At 39.7% G+C, this 14,234-nt stretch overlaps 1 pseudogene; it reads right to left on the reverse strand.

Moving 5' to 3' along the window:
- Positions 1 to 9,806: 9,806 nt before the first annotated feature.
- LOC124090479 (mitochondrial nicotinamide adenine dinucleotide transporter SLC25A51-like) lies at positions 9,807 to 13,121 on the reverse strand (annotated as a pseudogene).
- Between the last annotated feature and the right edge of the window lie 1,113 nt (positions 13,122 to 14,234).

Consider the following 14,234-nt stretch of genomic DNA (forward strand, 5'->3'; position numbering starts at 1 on the left):
TTTTCCCTCTGCTTCTTCCCTAGGCTTCTGCAGCTCCCATTGTAAAAGCAAAAATCCTAATCTTTCCGCACACTCTTTTCTTTTGTACTGCAGAGGAAAGGATTTAACCCTCTCCTCCCTGCGAGGGCCCTGGCCTCTCCCTGAGCTGTATGTTTTTAGAGACTGCCCCTCACTTGTTTTTCTAACTCTTCCCCAAGATCTTCTCAATGCTTTTTGATTCTTTCCTAATTCTGTGCCCCTCTGTTGGATAATGTGGCTGTTTCTGGGGGTATAAACTGAACTAAAAAACTGTCTGATATATCCTGATTAAAAGGCTAAGAAGTCAACTGCTTCCAGGAGAAAATGGGGATAGGAAAGGTTGGCAGAAAGACTGAGTGAAGAGTGATGGGTATTCTAATAATAACAGTGTATGAAGATAATTTACATGATATTTTCATTTATGTCACATAGTTTGAAGAGTACAAGTCTGCAAGATTATCACAGCAGATTTGGCTATTCCGATTTGTGGGAATCCCCTTGATAGGTAAATCAAAAGGCTCAGTGATGTCAAGTAACCTATCCAGGGTTGTACAGCTGTGATATAACAGAGATAGACCAGGAAGCCAGGTGCTTCTAAAGAAACAATATGACATATTGTAAAGATACATTATGACACCAGACTGCTAGTATGGAGGGGCTAAAGTGCTTGATCTTAAGGAATTTCACTTCAAATAGCAAAGGAACATTGTCTTTCTGTGTGCCAATCCAATCCAGTTCTCATAGTCAAAGTAATGCCACTAAGAATATAGCAGATAAGTTTCTTGGTGCCCCACAGTAAAAGGCAATTTTAGCTCAACATAAAGTAATTTTCTAACAGTGTGATGGACTCTCCAGTGGGTTTGTGAGCTCTCTATAATATATTCACACAGAGGCTGCAAATAATTTGTCAGTGATTCTGTGTAAAGAACTTTCTTTTTGATATGAAATTGGATCTTTAAGATATCCTTCATCGCTACAATACATTTGGCAAACAGCCAGATATCTTCAATTCAGCCTGTACCCTTAAGGCCATTTTGTTGTTCTGATTATACTGTTTTTATCTAAATCTGAGTAATATTGGGAATAATATTGAACATAGACTATGCCAAATATGCCCTCTCCTCCAGCTGTAATACCTGAGTCTTCTTCTTTTGCCCTTATGTATTTTTGCTCTTCTGACTAAGGTGAGAGACCATCTGAAAACCATACCCCTTTTTAAGTTTAGTGATGTAAATCTCTGATGGCTGTATCTTCAGAGAAAAGCAAAGCAAAGCTGCTCACAGCCTAGGTCACAGATTCAAGTTTCCTGCATTTCTTCCTTTACAGAAGGCTAGTTTGGCAAATGCTAAGAAAAGGAGAGGAAGACATAAGATGATTGGAGGGCTGCTGCTAACAGCTGAGGCAGGTACCCACTTCTGAAGAGGTTTGGGAAGCACTCTGGTCTTAGCTTTGGAGTTCATAGAATTTTCATTATTTTCCCAGACTTTTAGGGTTAGGATCCTATGTGACTCCCTCATCCTCCACCCTTGGAACTCTTTTTCCTCATGTTGTCTAATTCATTACGCTTACTTTCTTGTGGCACACGGGTGCCATTGTTATTAGACCAGTGAAGGAGACACTGAGGCCAAGAAAAATCTCTAATTCTTCAATGATAATAGGCTAAATCCTGTCACCCTCTCACCCCACTGTTTCCATCATTTACTTCCTTTGTGAGGAAAAGAGAGAAGACACAGTTTTCTGCTTTTCTCAGGAGTCTATGAATTCTCCAAGGGGACAGATTGGGGTTTCTGTATTTGTCTCTTTCTTGAATCTTGGCTGTCTTCGTCTTTTCCTATTTTTCCCTTCCTCCTTCTTACTGGCTTTATTGTGAAAGGAAGGACTCTTTCCCCTCCTCTCCTTTCTTCCGCCCTCCCCCATTTACCATTTTTTTCCCTTTTACCTCTCCTCTGTGGCCTCTTGACCTCCCCACAGAGTTACAAAAGTAGAATCCTTGAAGAGATGCTGCTGTGGGAATGTTAATGAGCCTTCCCCACAAAGGGGCAAAGACTTTACTTCACTGAGTTGGAAAAAAGCCCCTTTGAAAAGGGGTTTTCTGTGTGTGGTGAAGTGGAGAGGGGAGGGGAAGGAGAGAGAGGGAGGGAGAAGGAGAGAAGAAGGGAGGAAGAAAAAGAGCAAGAGAATGAAAAAAAGGAGAGAGAAATGAAAGAGGGGGAGACTCAATTGCAGAAGAAAACATTAGAATAATAAATTAGGATAACAAAATTCTTTGTTCAGTTTGTTATGATTTTTGGAAAATGTTCCATGGTCTTTTGACCTTGTAAACCAAAGGCTTAATTCCAAAAAAAAAATCTGACGAGGCACTCAAGGGCATTGGAGATAATAAAGAATAGGAAAAAGGGCCTTATCCTGGCACTCCCCCTAGCCCTTATTCCTTCTCATGTGGCAGCCTGAGAGGCTCTGAGGGGAACACTCTAGATGGGAAGGGGACCTGGTGGTAAAGATAATGTGATTGGCTATGTGATTCCTTCTTATTATATTTTCTTTTTTTAAAAAATATTTTTATATGTATGGACCTTTATTTTATTCGTTTATTTATATGTGGTGCTGAGGATTGAAACCAGTGCCTCACACATACTAGGCAAGTGCTCTACCACTGAGCCACAGCCTCAGCCCATCTTATGGTCTGTATTTATCAGTATTTTTTTCTATCAGTATTTATGGGTTTAGTTTTCTTATTGGCCATCAGTCTAATCATTTCTTTCTCTTCAGGAAGAGTTTACTGTCCTGTTGAAGCATTTAAATCATGGAGCCAACCTTTAAACCAGATCACCTGAGCATAATCAGTTTCCTTCATTTGTGTGTACAGGTTGTTTCTGGGTTAGTTAAGATGGATGATAGGTATTTTGATGTCAAAATCAATCCTTTAGAAGCAAAGATATGTTATTGCAAGCAAGTGGATACTTTTTTTTTTTTTGGTACTGGAGATTGAACCCCAGTCACATCCTCAGTGCCCCACCTCCCCCTTTTTAAACAATTTTTTAATTGTAGTTGGACACAATGCCTTTATTTTATTTATTTATTTTTATGTGGTGCTGAGGATAGAACCCAGGGCCTCGCACGTGCTAGGCAAGCGCTCTACCACTGAGCCACAACCCCATTCCCCCTCAGCCCTTTTTAATATTTTATTTAGAGACAGGGTCTTGCCAAGTTGCTGAGGCTGGCTTTGAACTTGTGATCTTCCTGCCTCAGACTCAAGAGTTGCTGAAATTACAGGCCTGTGTCACCAAGCCCAGCCAAGTGGATAATTATGTTTGACTCTCAGAAGGTAACTGGAATGAGATTCCAGGGAGGGCAGTGATTATAGCTTAGTTGGTAGGGTGCTTACCTTGCATGCACAAGGCCCTTGATTCAATCACCAATACCACCAAAAAAAAAAAAAAAAGAGAGAGAGAGGGAGGGAGGGAGGGAGGGAGGGGGAGAGAGAGAGAGAGAGAGAGAGAGAGAGTGAGAGAGAGAGAGAGAGATTGATTCCAGGGAGAGAAAAATGAAGAACCAGTCAGGAATGTTAATTCCCAGAGCTCTATACTCTCCTCTGGACTAGTGCTTCCCAAATACTGTAATCACATGAAGAATTTATAAAGAATTTATAGTCCTGGGAAGGGGACAGGGGGTTAGCAATGATGGTGGGATGTGATGGACATCATTATCCAAAGTACATGTGTGAAGACATGAATTGGTGTCAACATAATTTATATACAAACAGAGATATGAAAAATTTTGCTCTATATATGTAATAAGAATTGTAAAGCATTCTGCTGTCATGTATTTAAAAAATAAAATCAGTTAAAAAATTAAAAAAAATTTATGGTCTTGGGCTCCACCCCAGATCTCTTTAATCAGAACCTCTGGATGTAAGACCTAAGATTTTTATTATATTTATTAATTTTTGTGGTACTGGGGATTGAACCTAGGGGCTTCCTACAATGGAGCTACATTCTTAGCCCTTTTCATTTTTATTTTGATCTTGTTAACTTGTCCAGGCTAGGCCTCCAACTTGTAATTCTCCTGCCTCAGCCTCCTGAGTAGTTGGGATTATAATACAGGCTTGTGCCACTGTGCCTGACTAGGACCTAAGATTTTTAAACAATATATAAAATAACAATGAACAATAACATATAAATTATATATATATATATATTTTTTGGTGTCGGGATTAAACCCAGAGCCTTGTACATGCAAGGCAAGCACTCTACCAACTGAGCTATATCCCCAGGTAATATATATTTAGTTATTTTTGTTTTTTTTTGTACCAAGGATTGAACTCAGGGGCACTTAACCACCGAGCCACATCCCCAGCCCTTTTTTGTATTTTATTTAGAGACAGGATCTCACTGAGTTGCTTAGAGCCTTTTGCTGAGGCTGGCTTTGAACTCATGATCCTCCTGCCTCAACCTCTGAAGCCCCTGGTATTACAAGTGTGCACTACCATGCCTGACAATATATTTAGTTGTAGATGGACACAGTACCTTTATTTATTTGTTTGTTTATTGTGTGGTGCTGAGGATCTGAGGAACCTGGAGCTAGGCAAGCACTCTACCACTGAACCACAACACCAGCCCCTAAAAAAATCTCTTAAATGATTATTTTGCAGAGACAAATTTGAGACAATTGCCCTTAACTGGGGGGGTTTCTAAGCCATGGGCTTTATGGTTCCTAGGGGGCTGCAGTGTTGTTGCAAAGGAATCCAGGTACACATGAACCCAGCCCTACCTGTTGGCTCAATAAATACATGCTTCTTAAATGTATGTGCTACTGTTGGCCAAAATATTTATTGTATGTTATTAATGCACTTTTTAGTCATTTAAAACTGTCAGTAAACTCATATTGAGTTTCTTTTTTTTTTAATCTTTATTTTATTTATTTATTTTTATGTGGTACTGAGGATCAAACTTAGTGGCTCACATGTGCTAGGCAAGCGCTCTACCACTGAGGCACAACACCAGCCCCTCATATTGAGTTTCATCCTAAAAATAAAACTGTAGTTTGAGGACGTCCAGGAAACATTTTGACATTTCATTCCAAGTCTCTCTCCACCCCCCCTCTCATATTGAACCTAAGGGTTCAGGTGCCTTACACTGAGCTACATACCTAGCCTTTTAAAAGTTTTATCTTGAGAAGGTCTTTCTAAGTTGCCTGAACCTCCTGAGTAGCTGGAATTAAAGGCATGTGACACTTGCTCAATCAATGCCTCTTTTCTCAGGATGAAACTCTGCTCTTAGCGCTCCTCTTTTTCTGTTTGTTTATAGAAGTGCAGGCTTTATGGAGCCATTTCCTCTACCTTTTAAAGAGTTAAAATCCTATGATCCTATGTCTTGATTTAATTGCAAGAGAATTGAACTAGGAACCTGAAAACCCATGTAGCATTTCTATTAGTAATCATAATCTTAGCTATGGTGTATTTTGTGCACCAGGCACTTTGAATACCGACCTCATTCTATCCTTAAAATAACTTTGTGGACTGGGGTTAAGGCTCAGTGGTAAGGCCCTTGCCTATCATGAGAGAGGCAAACAAACAAAACCAAAAAAAATTTGCAAAAGAAGCACTATATAATCCACATATTACACATGCAGAATACCCCAATTTATAAATGAGAAAACTGAGACTTAGGCAAAGTAGCTTTCTTATTCAAGTTGGCAGTTGGTAAGTGGCAAGGTTGAAATTTGCCTGAACAATGCTTAATTGGACAGTGTGTATTTTTTCATACAATGTGACACTTTATTGCCATCTCGCCAATTTCTGCCTTTTTGTTTATGGGTCTCCCTTTCTAGTCTGGAGGATGCTTTAAACTTTCAAATTTAATATTCCAAAGAGAATATGAAGACCTAGAGATAAACTTGCATAGCAGATTATGGATCTCATAACATATATTATCACATGCTTTTTGTCTTGCTGAAATTAAGGAAGTAAGGCAATAAAGAGTAAGGGAAAGTGCCCTTTGCAAAACTTTACTAAGTAAGAAAGCCTTGGCAAACAATCCCTGCTCTTATTAGATGATTTCCGCCTAGCCTCTTTCAGGTGGCAGTTGCCATGGTGTTTTAGGGAAAGAGGGAGGGAGTGAAGATCAAGGAGGATCATTCAGATGAATCTCCTCTGGTGTTTCTTTTCAGAGTTCTGTTAAGGATGGCAGCAATTTAAACATTCATAAGAGAAAGAAAAGAGCTTATTCTTTTTGTTTTCCTCATTTCTTCATTTCTCATTGCTCAAGTTAAATACAAGGGAAACAGGAATTTGTAAAGGGGACAAAGTAGTGGAACAGGAAGGAGAGGTTGTGGGGGAAGGGCTAAGAGTCTAAAGGCCAAGAGAGATGGCTAGGGTGGGGGGTAGGGAGGAGTGTGTGTGTGTGTGTGTGTGTGTGTGTGTTTTCAAGGAAGAAATTATGAGGACAATTTGTCAAAGTTCTAGGAATCTTACGATTGGCCACCAGAAAGAAAATAATCAAAGATTGGGGACTTTGATTATTAGAAACTGTAAAAAGAAAGGAGAGGACAATGAGAAAGACAAAATAAATAAACAGAGCTGTCAGAAAGGAAAAGAAATCAAAGCAACTTGAGAAAGAGTGGCAGAAAAAGTCTTTGGAGGGATTGGAACATGCAGATTGAAGAATGTCAGAAAACATGAATAATTGAAAACTTAAAAGAAGCATGGTCATAGACTTCAGGAAAAACAAGAAGAAGAACAGGTGGGCTCCTATAGGGCCTTGCAGCTGGAAGGGGCCTTAAGGATCATCTCTAAATATCACTTTTCAGATAAGAAAACTAAGACCCAGAGAGGTTAAGTGAGTTTTAAAAAGGCTCTCTGGAACCATATCTTTATCTGGGGAATTATTCTTCCCACTATACCATGGAACTAGTGAAGAAACAGGGCAGGGATGAATGGAAGCCAGGCATAAGTGAAATTTTAAAAGCTAGTTTTTTTTTGTTTTTTTTTTTTTGTGGTGTTGGGGATTGAACCCAGGACCTTACACATGCGAGGCAAGCACAATAATTTCTTAATCCTTTTTAGAATTTATTAACATTTTTTCTTGTGTGAAATACTGTTATCATACCATCTACTTCCATTCTGATAACTTCATACTTTAAAGTATTTTCATTAAATAGTATTCTCTTCCCCATTTTAGAGATTATTCCCAAATGGGGGGGACCCTTGGTGATTAATTTAAGTACTGAGAACCACCCCGCAGGGCCTTAGTGCATGCTGGGAGCAGGCTATTCCATGAGGTGCATCCCCAGACCCTAAGAATATGCTTGATGAAGTCTAATTAATTCCTGATTATATTTTAAATGCAAATCCTTTTAATATGCCCTTGGTATTGTTTATTTATTCACAGAACTAGTTTAACAAATATTTTGAGCACTGCCTTTGTACTAAGTACCTAGTAAACACACAAAAGGACATAAAACAATTTGTCTTATTGGTTGTTATGCAGTTTTAAAATTAAATTGTTATTATTGTTGCAGTGCTGGGATGGAACCCAGGGACTCACATATGCTGGGCAAGCACTCTTCCCTGAGCTACACCCCAAGTTCTATATATTTATTTTGTAATTGTTTAGACTTCAACATTTTTGTCTTAGTTATTTTATATTAGCACAATCTTATAAAAGATTCATTATTTTAATATTCCTTTTATAAGAAACTGAAGCATTTATTTATTTTTGTGGTGCTGGAGATTGAACCCAGGGCTTTGTGCATGCAAGGCAAAAACTCTACCAACTGAGCTATATCCCCAGCCCTTGTTTTAAGAATTAGGCCAAAAAAAAAAAAAAAAAAAGAATTAGGCCAGGTATGACACACCTGCAATCTCAGAGACTCTGGAGCTGAGGCAGGAGGATTCCAAGTTCAAGACCAGTCTCATCAATTTAGCAAGGCCCTAAGCAACTTAGCAAGACCCTGCCTCAAAATAAAAAGTGTTGGGAATGTGGCTCCGTGGTAAAGCACCTCTGGGTTCAATCCCTAATACCAATGATAATATTAAAAAATGCTTTCTCCTCTGGCACTGTGGTGAATGCCTGTAACCCCAGCGACTCAGTAGGCCTAGATAGGAGGATCACAAGTGCAAGGCCAGCCTCAGCAATTTAGCAAGAGCATGTCTCAAAATAAAAAATTAAAATAAAAATTAAAAAGACCTGGGGATGTAGCTCAGTGATAAAATGTCCCTGGGTTAAATCCTTAGTACAAAAAAAAAAAAAAAAAAAAAAAAGCCATGCGTGGTGGCACACACCTGTAATCCCAGCAACTCTGGAGGCTGAGGCAGGTGGATCACAAGTTCAAAGCTAGCCTCATCAATTTAGCAAGACCCAAAGCAACTTAGGGAGATCCTTTCTCAAAATAAAATATCAAAAGTGTTGGGGCATGTGATTCAGTAGTTAAGTGCCCCTGAGTTCCTGGGTAAACAACAACAAAAAGAACTAGAAAAGGAGCTGGATCACTTTTGGCTAATATCAAGTGTGGAAAAAGGGCTAGAAGTGCAGCATCTGCTTTGTATGTGTACGACCCTGAGTTCAATCTCTGGCACACACACACAAAAGTAATAATAATAATAATAATAATAATAATAAAAAAATGAGATAAAATGCTGGGTGTAGAGCAAGTAATAAACATTCAATAAATGAAAGCCAATATTAGTGTGTGGTTTTCCATGACCACTAGCCCTTTCCAAATTATACATATCCCCCTAACAGTAAACAATAAAAATAAATTATACATATCCCTTCATAGACATTTGGTACTTCCCTATATCATCATGTGAGAAACAAGGTTGTGCCCTCTCTGTAAACAGGAATGTAACACTTTTTTTTAGAGGGGTGGGGGATACCAGGGATTGAACTCAGGAGCACTCGAACACTGAGCCACATCTACAGCTGTATTTTGTATTTTCTTTAGAGACAGGGTCTCACTGAGTTGCTTAACAATTCTCCTGTCTCAGCCTCCCAAGCTTCTGGGGTTACAGGCGTGTGCCACTACATCAGGCAAAAGTGTCACATTCTTAGCTGGGCATGGTGGCATGTGTCTGTAATCCCAGTGGCTCCAGAGGCTGAGGCAGGAGGATTATGAGTTCAAAGCCAGCCTCAGCAACTACGAGGCATTAAACAACTCAGTGAGACCCTGACTCTAAATTAAATATAAAATAGGGCTGTGGAGGTGGTCCAGTACCCCTGAATTCAATCCCTGGTACTACTACTACTACTACTACTACTAATAATAATAATAATAATATGACACTTTTTAGGGAATCCCAACAGGCAATCCAGGAAAATAGCAGATGACACAAATTCTGGAGGCAGTGACCAGTGGTGGTAGAAGGTTCTATTTGAAGTAGATGGAAAGGAGTAAATGGATAACAATTAAGTATGGGGTTGCTGGGGCATGGGGAGTAGGCACAGGTGAGAAGAGGGGTATCAGTGGATTTGGGAACAGAAATTAGGCACAGTAGGGAGGGATTTAATGATTGAATTTTGTCTGTGAGGTTTAGTCCTTCCTTTTTCTTATCTGGTTCAATGATTCTATTCCCATCTTTTGGCAGGGGACAAATGTTACCAGTATGTGTGTGCCCATACATTTTCCAAAAGTTGGATGGCAATCTGAATGAAAAGGGAAGATAAAGGGGTGGCGGGGACCTGGGAGAAGTAAGTCAGTTATTCAAAAGAAGCTATTCTAAGCCAATTCCAAAAAACCAAAGGCCAAAAGTTTTTTCTTTTTTTTTCTTTTTCCTACTGACACTTTTTTATTGTTTATTTTTGTTGTTGAGGCTTAAGAAATTAACTTTGCCCATAATTCATTCAGTCTGGACTTAGTGACACCAACTTGTATTTGAGCCAATTAGGAATAAGACCAAACTACATTCTTAGGTCTATTTAGTTAATACATGGCACTTCACCAACGACTTTTCTCATATAACCTTTAACAATAACTCATAAGTAGCATTGATTATCCCCCAAGAGATGAGAGACCGATGGTAATTCAAATGGGCACCTCTGAAAAGATTTGTCAATTTTCTGTCTTGTTCTAACCACATTGTTTTGAAAACCTTGGGGAAAGACTGAAATTCTCCACCAGTCTGAGACTGTATGCGAGTTTTTACAACATTAACTGGAAAAAACAAGAATCCCAACATGGCACCCAGTAGATCTCCACAGTCATTGACCAAATGAGCACTGTTGAGTCGTTGCAGTAGGCAGATGCTCCTTAAATGGGACCTCGAAGACCAAAGAAAAGGACATTGCTGGATCCATTACGGAATAGAATAGGCTCCAAACCTCGATAATACTCTCCAATTCCATGGCACTTCAGTGCCCTGAAAGCCTGATAAGTGTTTGTGAACTTGTCGTGATGCTTGTGGTCTTGAAGCAATGTCTGAACTCTTTCCAATGGAGTGAAAATGGCTTCTGGGGCTGGGGATGTGGCTCAAGTGGTAGTGCGCTCACCTGGCATGCATGCGGCCCGGGTTCGATCCTCAGCGCCACATACAAACAAAGATGTTATGTCTGCCGAAAACTAAAAAATAAATATTAAAAAATTCTCTCTCTCTTAAAAAAAAATTAAAAAAAAATGGCTTCTTTTTTTTCCTGAGGTTGGTCTGAGAATAATATTTTTATTTTATTTTATTTATTGGTTGTTCAAAACATTACAAAGCTCTTGACATATCATACTTCATACATTAGATTCAAGTGGGTTTTGAACTCCCAATTTTACCCCAAATACAGATTGCAGAATCACATCGGTTACACATCCACATTTTTACATAATGCCATATTAGTAACTGTTGTATTCTGCTACCTTTCCTATCCTCTACTATCCCCCCTCCCCTCCCCTCTCCTCCCATCTTCTCTCGCTACCTCATCTACTGTAATTCATTTCTCTCCTTGTTTTTTTCCCCATTCCCCTCACAATCTCTTATATGTAATTTTGTGTAACAATGAGGGTCTCCTTCCATTTCCATGCAATTTCCCTTTTCTCTCCCACCTCATGTCTCTGTTTAATGTTAATCTTTTCCTCCTGCTCTTCCTCCCTGCTCTGTTCTTAGTTGCTCTCATTATATCAAAGAAGACATTTGGCATTTGTTTTTTAGGGATTGGCTAGCTTCACTTAGCATAATCTGCTCTAATGCCATCCATTTCCCTGCAAATTCCATGATTTTGTCATTTTTTTAGTGCAGAGTAATACTCCATTGTGCATAAATACCACATTTTTTTTTATCCATTCATCTATTGAAGGGCATCTGGGTTGGTTCCACAGTCTAGCTATTGTGAATTGTGCTGCTATGAACATCGATGTGGCAGTATCCCTGTAGTACGCTCTTTTAAGGTCTTCAGGGAATAGTCCGAGAAGGGCAATAGCTGGGTCAAATGGTGGTTCCATTCCCAGCTTTCTCAGGAATCTCCATACTGCTTTCCAAATTGGCCGCACCAATTTGCAGTCCCACCAGCAATGTACAAGAGTACCCTTTTCCCCACATCCTCGCCAGCACTTGTTATTGTTTGACTTCATAATGGCTGCCAATCTTACTGGAGTGAGATGGTATCTTAGGGTGGTTTTGATTTGCATTTCTCTGACTGCTAGAGATGGTGAGCATTTTTTCATGTACTTGTTGATTGATTGTATGTCCTCCTCTGAGAAGTGTCTGTTCAGGTCCTTGGCCCATTTGTTGATTGGGTTATTTGTTATCTTATTGTCTAATTTTTTGAGTTCTTTGTATACTCTGGATATTAGGGCTCTATCTGAAGTGTGAGGAGTAAAGATTTGTTCCCATGATGTAGGCTCCTTATTTACCTCTCTTATTGTTTCTCTTGCTGAGAAAAAAACTTTTTAGTTTAAGTAAGTCCCATTTGTTGATTCTTGTTATTAACTCTTGTGCTATGGGTGTCCTATTAAGGAATTTGGAGCCCAACCCCACAATATGTAGATCAGAGCCAACTTTTTCTTCTATCAGACGCAGAGTCTCTGATTTGATATCAAGCTCCTTGATCCATTTTGAGTTAACTTTTGTGCATGGTGAGAGAAGGGGATTCAGTTTCATTTTGTTGCATACGGATTTCCAGTTCTCCCAGCACCATTTGTTGAAGATGCTATCCTTCCTCCATTGCATGCTTTTAGCCCCTTTATCAAATATAAGATAGTTGTAACTTTGTGGATTAGTCTCTGTGTCCTTTATTCTGTACCATTGGTCTACCCGCCTGTTTTGGTACCAGTACCATGCTGTTTTTGTTACTATTGCTCTGTAGTATAGTTTGAAATCTGGTATCGCTATGCTGCCTGATTCACACTTCCTGCTTAGAGTTGCTTTTGCTATTCTGGGTCTTTTATTTTTCCATATGAATTTCATGATTGCTTTATCTATTTCTACAAGAAATGCATTGGGATTTTGATTGGCATTGCATCAAACCTATAGAGAACGTTTGGTAATATCGCCATTTTGATGATGTTAGTTCTGCCTATCCATGAACAGGGTATATTTTTCCATCTTCTAAGATCTTCTTCTATTTCTCTCTTTAGGGTTCTGTAGTTTTCATTGTATAAATCTTTTACCTCTTTTGTTAGGTTGATTCCCAAATATTTTATTTTTTTTGAGGATATTGTGAAAAAAAAAATGGCTTCTGTTGTTCCTTCAAGTACTGCCTCCACGCCATGGGTTGCAAACTCTGGGGCACTGACGTGCTTTTGGAGAAGGGAAGACAAATCCTCGTACAGACCAAACATAAGTGCCAGAGTGGTTGTTTTCTGCATTAATGGTGGAAGGATTCCACGATATAAGTTTCAAAATCCATCTCTCCTCAACTGAAGCACTGCATCCTGAGTTTTGATTCCTTAGAGCTGCTGCCTTTAAAAAGGATCTTCCAAAAGGGAAACGTGATGGCTACATTGTGGAAAGCTGCGCAGCAGCCACACAAGTAATGCTGCATCTCACCAAATTTGTAATGTGAGGGAGATGTCTTGTTTTGAAGATGTAAGGATTGGTGGTCTCTTTTCATGAGCTTCTGAATCCATCATGTTGCTTAAGGTCTCTCTTCTTCATGAAGGATTTTTTTTTTTAACCTGTGACACCAGATGAGCCTCAATGGTATGAGGGATGCTAGCTTTTTGGCAACTTTCCCAATTTGCTCCATTGTTTATCAGGTTCTTTCTTCTGGAGTCAATTTTGATAACTGGATTCCCATGGCTGCGGGCTGCCAGGCCCCACGTCCCGAGCCACCGAGCCACCGGCCCGCAGGACTGCAGCAAGGGAGCCCGCCAGCCGCAGACCTCGACCAATCTCCAAAAGTTCTTTTACACTAACAACAGACAGGGATGGGAGTGGGTGGGTAGGGTGGGGTTGGAGGCTAACTATATTGGACATGGGAGAGTTGGGGGAAGGTGGGGGTCAGGCATGGGAATGGGAAAGACAGTGGAATGAATTGGACATAAAATCCCTATGTTCATATATGAATACACAACTAGTGTAACTCCACATCATGTATAACCACAATTGGAAATTATGCTGGGCTGGTGGGGCACACCTATAATCCCAGCTACTTGGGAGGTTGAGGCAGGAGGATCATGAGTTCAAAGCCAGCCTCAGCAAAAGTGAACTGATAAGAAATTCACTGAGACCCTGTCTCTAAATAAAATGCAAAAAAGGGCTGGGGATGAGTGGTTGAGTGCTCCTGAGCTCAATCTCCAGTAACCCCCCCACCCCCCCAAAAAAGCCAGAATCCAATAATTGGAAGTTATACTCCATGTATGATAAGTCAAAACAATAACAACAATAACAACAACAACAACAAAAAAAAGCAAAAAAGACCATTCTACTAAACTGGGCATAATAGTGACACCTGTAATCCCAGCAGCTGAGGAGGCTGAGGCAGGTGGATTTCCAGTTCAAAACTAGCATCGGTAAAAGTGAGGTGCTAAGCAACTCAGTGAGACCCTGTGTCTAAATAAATTACAAAGTAGGGCTGGGGATGTGGCTCAGTGGTCGAGTATCCCTGAGTTTAATTCTAGGTACCCTTCAAAACCAAAAATCAAAAAAGCATTCTACTGTCATGTATAATGAAAAAGAACAAATAAAAAATTAAAATAGGGCTCAGCGGTAGAGCACTCGCCTTGTAAGTGCGAGACCCTGGGTCCAATCCTTAGCACTGCATAAAAATAAATAAGTGAAATGAAAGTATTGTTTCCAA

Source organism: Marmota monax, unplaced genomic scaffold (assembly GCF_021218885.2).
Source record: "Marmota monax isolate L192 unplaced genomic scaffold, Marmota_monax_Labrador192_F-V1.1 WCK01_AAM20220418_F8-fsc00017, whole genome shotgun sequence".
Taxonomy (NCBI): Eukaryota; Metazoa; Chordata; class Mammalia; order Rodentia; family Sciuridae; genus Marmota; species Marmota monax.